The following is an 8,979-nucleotide window of genomic DNA, read 5'->3' as shown; positions in this document are numbered from 1 at the left end:
TTTCCAAGGATGTATTACATTGTTTCAACAATCAAAGTGGTTATTTCAAATTTCCACGTCGACGACTACAATCAAGCACAAATAGATTGTTTACTTTATTGTTATGAGAGTTTCCATGGTAACTAAGCATGAATATTACACATGGATTAAATTTTTCCGGATGAGCGAATAGAGAGCTTCGACCTGATTACATTGAGTGTAAAATCACTGCTGCATCTTCTGTAGTGTCGGAGATATGCGAGTTTGAAATTTTATATAATGTTTTTGTGAAACATGTTTCCAAAGATGTATTACATTGTTTCAACAATCAAAGTGGTTATTTCAAATCTCCACGACGACGACTACAATCAAACACAAATAGATTGCTTACTTTAGTGTTATGAGAGTTTCCATGGTAATTAAGCATGAATATTACACATGGATTAAATTTTTCCGGATGAGCGAATAGAGAGCTTCGACCTGATTACATTGAGTGTAAAATCACAGCTGCATCTTCTATAGTATCGGAGATATGCGAGTTTGAAATTTTATATAATGTTTTTGTAAAACATGTTTCCAAGGATGTATTACATTGTTTCAACAATCAAAGTGGTTATTTCTAATCTCCACGACGACGACTACAATCAAACACAAATAGATTGTTTACTTTAGTGTTATGAGAGTTTCCATGGTAACTAAGCATGAATATTACACATGGATTAAATTTTTCCGGATGAGCGAATAGAGAGCTTCGACCTGATTACAATGAGTGTAAAATCACTGCTGCATCTTCTATAGTATCGGAGATATGCGAGTTTGAAATTATATATAATTTTTTTGTAAAACATGTTTCCAAGGATGTATTACATTGTTTCAACAATCAAAGTGGTTATTTCTAATCTCCACGACGACGACTACAATCAAACACAAATAGATTGTTTACTTTAGTGTTATGAGAGTTTCCATGGTAACTAAGCATGAATATTACACATGGATTAAATTTTTCCGGATGAGCGAATAGAGAGCTTCGACCTGATTACAATGAGTGTAAAATCACTGCTGCATCTTCTATAGTATCGGAGATATGCGAGTTTGAAATTATATATAATGTTTTTGTAAAACATGTTTCCAAGGATGTATTACATTGTTTCAACAATCAAAGTGGTTATTTCAAATTTCCACGTCGACGACTACAATCAAGCACAAATAGATTGTTTACTTTATTGTTATGAGAGTTTCCATGGTAACTAAGCATGAATATTACACATGGATTAAATTTTTCCGGATGAGCGAATAGAGAGCTTCGACCTGATTACATTGAGTGTAAAATCACTGCTGCATCTTCTGTAGTGTCGGAGATATGCGAGTTTGAAATTTTATATAATGTTTTTGTGAAACATGTTTCCAAAGATGTATTACATTGTTTCAACAATCAAAGTGGTTATTTCAAATCTCCACGACGACGACTACAATCAAACACAAATAGATTGTTTACTTTAGTGTTATGAGAGTTTCCATGGTAATTAAGCATGAATATTACACATGGATTAAATTTTTCCGGATGAGCGAATAGAGAGCTTCGACCTGATTACAATGAGTGTAAAATCACTGCTGCATCTTCTGTAGTGTCGGAGATATGCGAGTTTGAAATTTTATATAATGTTTTTGTGAAACATGTTTCCAAGGATGTATTACATTGTTTCAACAATCAAAGTGGTTATTTCAAATCTCCACGACGACGACTACAATCAAACACAAATAGATTGTTTACTTTAGTGTTATGAGAGTTTCCATGGTAACTAAGCATGAATATTACACATGGATTAAATTTTTCCGGATGAGCGAATAGAGAGCTTCGACCTGATTACATTGAGTGTAAAATCACTGGTGCATCTTCTATAGTGTCGGAGATATGCGAGTTTGAAATTTTATATAATGTTTTTGTAAAACATGTTCCCAAGGATGTATTACATTGTTTCAACAATCAAAGTGGTTATTTCAAATCTCCACGACGACGACTACAATCAAACACAAATAGATTGTTTACTTTATTGTTATGAGAGTTTCCATGGTAACTAAGCATGAATATTACACATGGATTAATTTTTTCCGGATGAGCGAATAGAGAGCTTCGACCTGATTACAATGAGTGTAAAATCACTGCTGCATCTTCTGTAGTGTCGGAGATATGCGAGTTTGAAATTTTATATAATGTTTTTGTGAAACATGTTTCCAAAGATGTATTACATTGTTTCAACAATCAAAGTGGTTATTTCAAATCTCCACGACGACGACTACAATCAAACACAAATAGATTGTTTACATTAGTGTTATGAGAGTTTCCATGGTAACTAAGCATGAATATTACACATGGATGAAATTTTTCCGGATGAGCGAATAGAGAGCTTCGACCTGATTACATTGAGTGTAAAATCACTGCTGCATCTTCTATAGTATCGGAGATATGCGAGTTTGAAATTTTATATAATGTTTTTGTAAAACATGTTTCCAAGGAAGTATTACATTGTTTCAACAATCAAAGTGGTTATTTCAAATCTCCACGACGACGACTACAATCAAACACAAATAGATTGTTTACTTTAGTGTTATGAGAGTTTCCATGGTAACTAAGCATGAATATTACACATGGATTAAATTTTTCCGGATGAGCGAATAGAGAGCTTCGACCTGATTACATTGAGTGTAAAATCACTGGTGTATCTTCTATAGTAACGGAGATATGCGAGTTTGAAATTATGTATAATGTTTTTGTAAAACATGTTTCCAAGGATGTATTACATTGTTTCAACAATCAAAGTGGTTATTTCAAATCTCCACGACGACGACTACAATCAAACACAAATAGATTGTTTACTTTAGTGTTATGAGAGTTTCCATGGTAACTAAGCATGAATATTACACATGGATTAAATTTTTCCGGATGAGCGAATAGAGAGCTTCGACCTGATTATAGTGAGTGTAAAATCAATGCTGTATCTTCTATAGTAACGGAGATATGCGAGTTTCAAATTATATATAATGTTTTTGTAAAACATGTTTCCAAGGATGTATTACATTGTTTCAACAATCAAAGTGGTTATTTCAAATCTCCACGACGACGACTACAATCAAACACAAATAGATTGTTTATTTAGTGTTATGAGAGTTTCCATGGTAACTAAGCATGAATATTACACATGGATTAAATTTTTCCGGATGAGCGAATAGAGAGCTTCGACCTGATTACAATGAGTGTAAAATCACTGCTGCATCTTCTGTAGTGTCGGAGATATGCGAGTTTGAAATTTTATATAATGTTTTTGTGAAACATGTTTCCAAAGATGTATTACATTGTTTCAACAATCAAAGTGGTTATTTCAAATCTCCACGACGACGACTACAATCAAACACAAATAGATTGTTTACATTAGTCTTATGAGAGTTTCCATGGTAACTAAGCATGAATATTACACATGGATGAAATTTTTCCGGATGAGCGAATAGAGAGCTTCGACCTGATTACATTGAGTGTAAAATCACTGCTGCATCTTCTATAGTATCGGAGATATGCGAGTTTGAAATTTTATATAATGTTTTTGTAAAACATGTTTCCAAGGAAGTATTACATTGTTTCAACAATCAAAGTGGTTATTTCAAATCTCCACGACGACGACTACAATCAAACACAAATAGATTGTTTACTTTAGTGTTATGAGAGTTTCCATGGTAACTAAGCATGAATATTACACATGGATTAAATTTTTCCGGATGAGCGAATAGAGAGCTTCGACCTGATTACATTGAGTGTAAAATCACTGGTATATCTTCTATAGTAACGGAGATATGCGAGTTTGAAATTATGTATAATGTTTTTGTAAAACATGTTTCCAAGGATGTATTACATTGTTTCAACAATCAAAGTGGTTATTTCAAATCTCCACGACGACGACTACAATCAAACACAAATAGATTGTTTACTTTAGTGTTATGAGAGTTTCCATGGTAACTAAGCATGAATATTACACATGGATTAAATTTTTCCGGATGAGCGAATAGAGAGCTTTGACCTGATTATAGTGAGTGTAAAATCAATGCTGTATCTTCTATAGTAACGGAGATATGCGAGTTTCAAATTATATATAATGTTTTTGTAAAACATGTTTCCAAGGATGTATTACATTGTTTCAACAATCAAAGTGGTTATTTCAAATCTCCACGACGACGACTACAATCAAACACAAACAGATTGTTTACTTTATTGTTATGAGAGTTTCCATGGTAACTAAGCATGAATATTACACATGGATTAAATTTTTCCGGATGAGCGAATAGAGAGCTTCGACCTGATTACAATGAGTGTAAAATCACTGCTGCATCTTCTGTAGTGTCGGAGATATGCGAGTTTGAAATTTTATATAATGTTTTTGTAAAACATGTTTCCAAGGAAGTATTACATTGTTTCAACAATCAAAGTGGTTATTTCAAATTTCCACGTCGACGACTACAATCAAGCACAAATAGATTGTTTACTTTATTGTTATGAGAGTTTCCATGGTAACTAAGCATGAATATTACACATGGATTAAATTTTTCCGGATGAGCGAATAGAGAGCTTCGACCTGATTACAATGAGTGTAAAATCACTGCTGCATCTTCTGTAGTGTCGGAGATATGCGAGTTTGAAATTTTATATAATGTTTTTGTGAAACATGTTTCCAAGGATGTATTACATTGTTTCAACAATCAAAGTGGTTATTTCAAATCTCCACGACGACGACTACAATCAAACACAAATAGATTGTTTACTTTAGTGTTATGAGAGTTTCCATGGTAACTAAGCATGAATATTACACATGGATTAAATTTTTCCGGATGAGCGAATAGAGAGCTTCGACCTGATTACATTGAGTGTAAAATCACTGGTGCATCTTCTATAGTGTCGGAGATATGCGAGTTTGAAATTTTATATAATGTTTTTGTAAAACATGTTCCCAAGGATGTATTACATTGTTTCAACAATCAAAGTGGTTATTTCAAATCTCCACGACGACGACTACAATCAAACACAAATAGATTGTTTACATTAGTGTTATGAGAGTTTCCATGGTAATTAAGCATGAATATTACACATGGATTAAATTTTTCCGGATGAGCGAATAGAGAGCTTCGACCTGATTACAATGAGTGTAAAATCACTGCTGCATCTTCTATAGTATCGGAGATATGCGAGTTTGAAATTATATATAATTTTTTTGTAAAACATGTTTCCAAGGATGTATTACATTGTTTCAACAATCAAAGTGGTTATTTCAAATTTCCACTTCGACGACTACAATCAAGCACAAATAGATTGTTTACTTTATTGTTATGAGAGTTTCCTAGGTAACTAAGCATGAATATTACACATGGATTAAATTTTTCCGGATGAGCGAATAGAGAGCTTCGACCTGATTACATTGAGTGTAAAATCACTGCTGCATCTTCTGTAGTGTCGGAGATATGCGTGTTTGAAATTTTATATAATATTTTTGTGAAACATGTTTCCAAAGATGTATTACATTGTTTCAACAATCAAAGTGGTTATTTCAAATCTCCACGACGACGACTACAATCAAACACAAATAGATTGTTTACTTTATTGTTATGAGAGTTTCCATGGTAACTAAGCATGAATATTACACATGGATTAAATTTTTCCGGATGAGCGAATAGAGAGCTTCGACCTGATTACAATGAGTGTAAAATCACTGCTGCATCTTCTGTAGTGTCGGAGATATGCGAGTTTGAAATTTTATATAATGTTTTTGTGAAACATGTTTCCAAAGATGTATTACATTGTTTCAACAATCAAAGTGGTTATTTCAAATCTCCACGACGACGACTACAATCAAACACAAATAGATTGTTTACTTTAGTGTTATGAGAGTTTCCATGGTAACTAAGCATGAATATTACACATGGATTAAATTTTTCCGGATGAGCGAATAGAGAGCTTCGACCTGATTACATTGAGTGTAAAATCACTGGTGCATCTTCTATAGTGTCGGAGATATGCGAGTTTGAAATTTTATATAATGTTTTTGTAAAACATGTTCCCAAGGATGTATTACATTGTTTCAACAATCAAAGTGGTTATTTCAAATCTCCACGACGACGACTACAATCAAACACAAATAGATTGTTTACTTTATTGTTATGAGAGTTTCCATGGTAACTAAGCATGAATATTACACATGGATTAATTTTTTCCGGATGAGCGAATAGAGAGCTTCGACCTGATTACAATGAGTGTAAAATCACTGCTGCATCTTCTGTAGTGTCGGAGATATGCGAGTTTGAAATTTTATATAATGTTTTTGTGAAACATGTTTCCAAAGATGTATTACATTGTTTCAACAATCAAAGTGGTTATTTCAAATCTCCACGACGACGACTACAATCAAACACAAATAGATTGTTTACATTAGTGTTATGAGAGTTTCCATGGTAACTAAGCATGAATATTACACATGGATGAAATTTTTCCGGATGAGCGAATAGAGAGCTTCGACCTGATTACATTGAGTGTAAAATCACTGGTGTATCTTCTATAGTAACGGAGATATGCGAGTTTGAAATTATGTATAATGTTTTTGTAAAACATGTTTCCAAGGATGTATTACATTGTTTCAACAATCAAAGTGGTTATTTCAAATCTCCACGACGACGACTACAATCAAACACAAATAGATTGTTTACTTTAGTGTTATGAGAGTTTCCATGGTAACTAAGCATGAATATTACACATGGATTAAATTTTTCCGGATGAGCGAATAGAGAGCTTCGACCTGATTACATTGAGTGTAAAATCACTGGTGCATCTTCTATAGTGTCGGAGATATGCGAGTTTGAAATTTTATATAATGTTTTTGTAAAACATGTTCCCAAGGATGTATTACATTGTTTCAACAATCAAAGTGGTTATTTCAAATCTCCACGACGACGACTACAATCAAACACAAATAGATTGTTTACTTTATTGTTATGAGAGTTTCCATGGTAACTAAGCATGAATATTACACATGGATTAATTTTTTCCGGATGAGCGAATAGAGAGCTTCGACCTGATTACAATGAGTGTAAAATCACTGCTGCATCTTCTGTAGTGTCGGAGATATGCGAGTTTGAAATTTTATATAATGTTTTTGTGAAACATGTTTCCAAAGATGTATTACATTGTTTCAACAATCAAAGTGGTTATTTCAAATCTCCACGACGACGACTACAATCAAACACAAATAGATTGTTTACATTAGTGTTATGAGAGTTTCCATGGTAACTAAGCATGAATAATACACATGGATGAAATTTTTCCGGATGAGCGAATAGAGAGCTTCGACCTGATTACATTGAGTGTAAAATCACTGGTGTATCTTCTATAGTAACGGAGATATGCGAGTTTGAAATTATGTATAATGTTTTTGTAAAACATGTTTCCAAGGATGTATTACATTGTTTCAACAATCAAAGTGGTTATTTCAAATCTCCACGACGACGACTACAATCAAACACAAATAGATTGTTTACTTTATTGTTATGAGAGTTTCCATGGTAACTAAGCATGAATATTACACATGGATTAAATTTTTCCGGATGAGCGAATAGAGAGCTTCGACCTGATTATAGTGAGTGTAAAATCAATGCTGTATCTTCTATAGTAACGGAGATATGCGAGTTTCAAATTATATATAATGTTTTTGTAAAACATGTTTCCAAGGATGTATTACATTGTTTCAACAATCAAAGTGGTTATTTCAAATCTCCACGACGACGACTACAATCAAACACAAATAGATTGTTTACTTTATTGTTATGAGAGTTTCCATGGTAACTAAGCATGAATATTACACATGGATTAAATTTTTCCGGATGAGCGAATAGAGAGCTTCGACCTGATTACATTGAGTGTAAAATCACTGCTGCATCTTCTATAGTATCGGAGATATGCGAGTTTGAAATTATATATAATGTTTTTGTAAAACATGTTTCCAAGGATGTATTACATTGTTTCAACAATCAAAGTGGTTATTTCAAATTTCCACGTCGACGACTACAATCAAGCACAAATAGATTGTTTACTTTATTGTTATGAGAGTTTCCATGGTAACTAAGCATGAATATTACACATGGATTAAATTTTTCCGGATGAGCGAATAGAGAGCTTCGACCTGATTACATTGAGTGTAAAATCACTGCTGCATCTTCTGTAGTGTCGGAGATATGCGAGTTTGAAATTTTATATAATGTTTTTGTGAAACATGTTTCCAAAGATGTATTACATTGTTTCAACAATCAAAGTGGTTATTTCAAATCTCCACGACGACGACTACAATCAAACACAAATAGATTGTTTACTTTAGTGTTATGAGAGTTTCCATGGTAATTAAGCATGAATATTACACATGGATTAAATTTTTCCGGATGAGCGAATAGAGAGCTTCGACCTGATTACATTGAGTGTAAAATCACAGCTGCATCTTCTATAGTATCGGAGATATGCGAGTTTGAAATTTTATATAATGTTTTTGTAAAACATGTTTCCAAGGATGTATTACATTGTTTCAACAATCAAAGTGGTTATTTCTAATCTCCACGACGACGACTACAATCAAACACAAATAGATTGTTTACTTTAGTGTTATGAGAGTTTCCATGGTAACTAAGCATGAATATTACACATGGATTAAATTTTTCCGGATGAGCGAATAGAGAGCTTCGACCTGATTACAATGAGTGTAAAATCACTGCTGCATCTTCTATAGTATCGGAGATATGCGAGTTTGAAATTATATATAATTTTTTTGTAAAACATGTTTCCAAGGATGTATTACATTGTTTCAACAATCAAAGTGGTTATTTCAAATTTCCACTTCGACGACTACAATCAAGCACAAATAGATTGTTTACTTTATTGTTATGAGAGTTTCCTAGGTAACTAAGCATGAATATTACACATGGATT

Source organism: Lepisma saccharinum, unplaced genomic scaffold (assembly GCF_977018435.1).
Source record: "Lepisma saccharinum unplaced genomic scaffold, izLepSacc3.1 HAP1_SCAFFOLD_89, whole genome shotgun sequence".
Lineage (NCBI taxonomy): Eukaryota > Metazoa > Arthropoda > Insecta > Zygentoma > Lepismatidae > Lepisma > Lepisma saccharinum.
The sequence above is the reverse complement of the archived record's forward strand: the minus strand, read 5'-3'. Positions refer to the sequence as shown.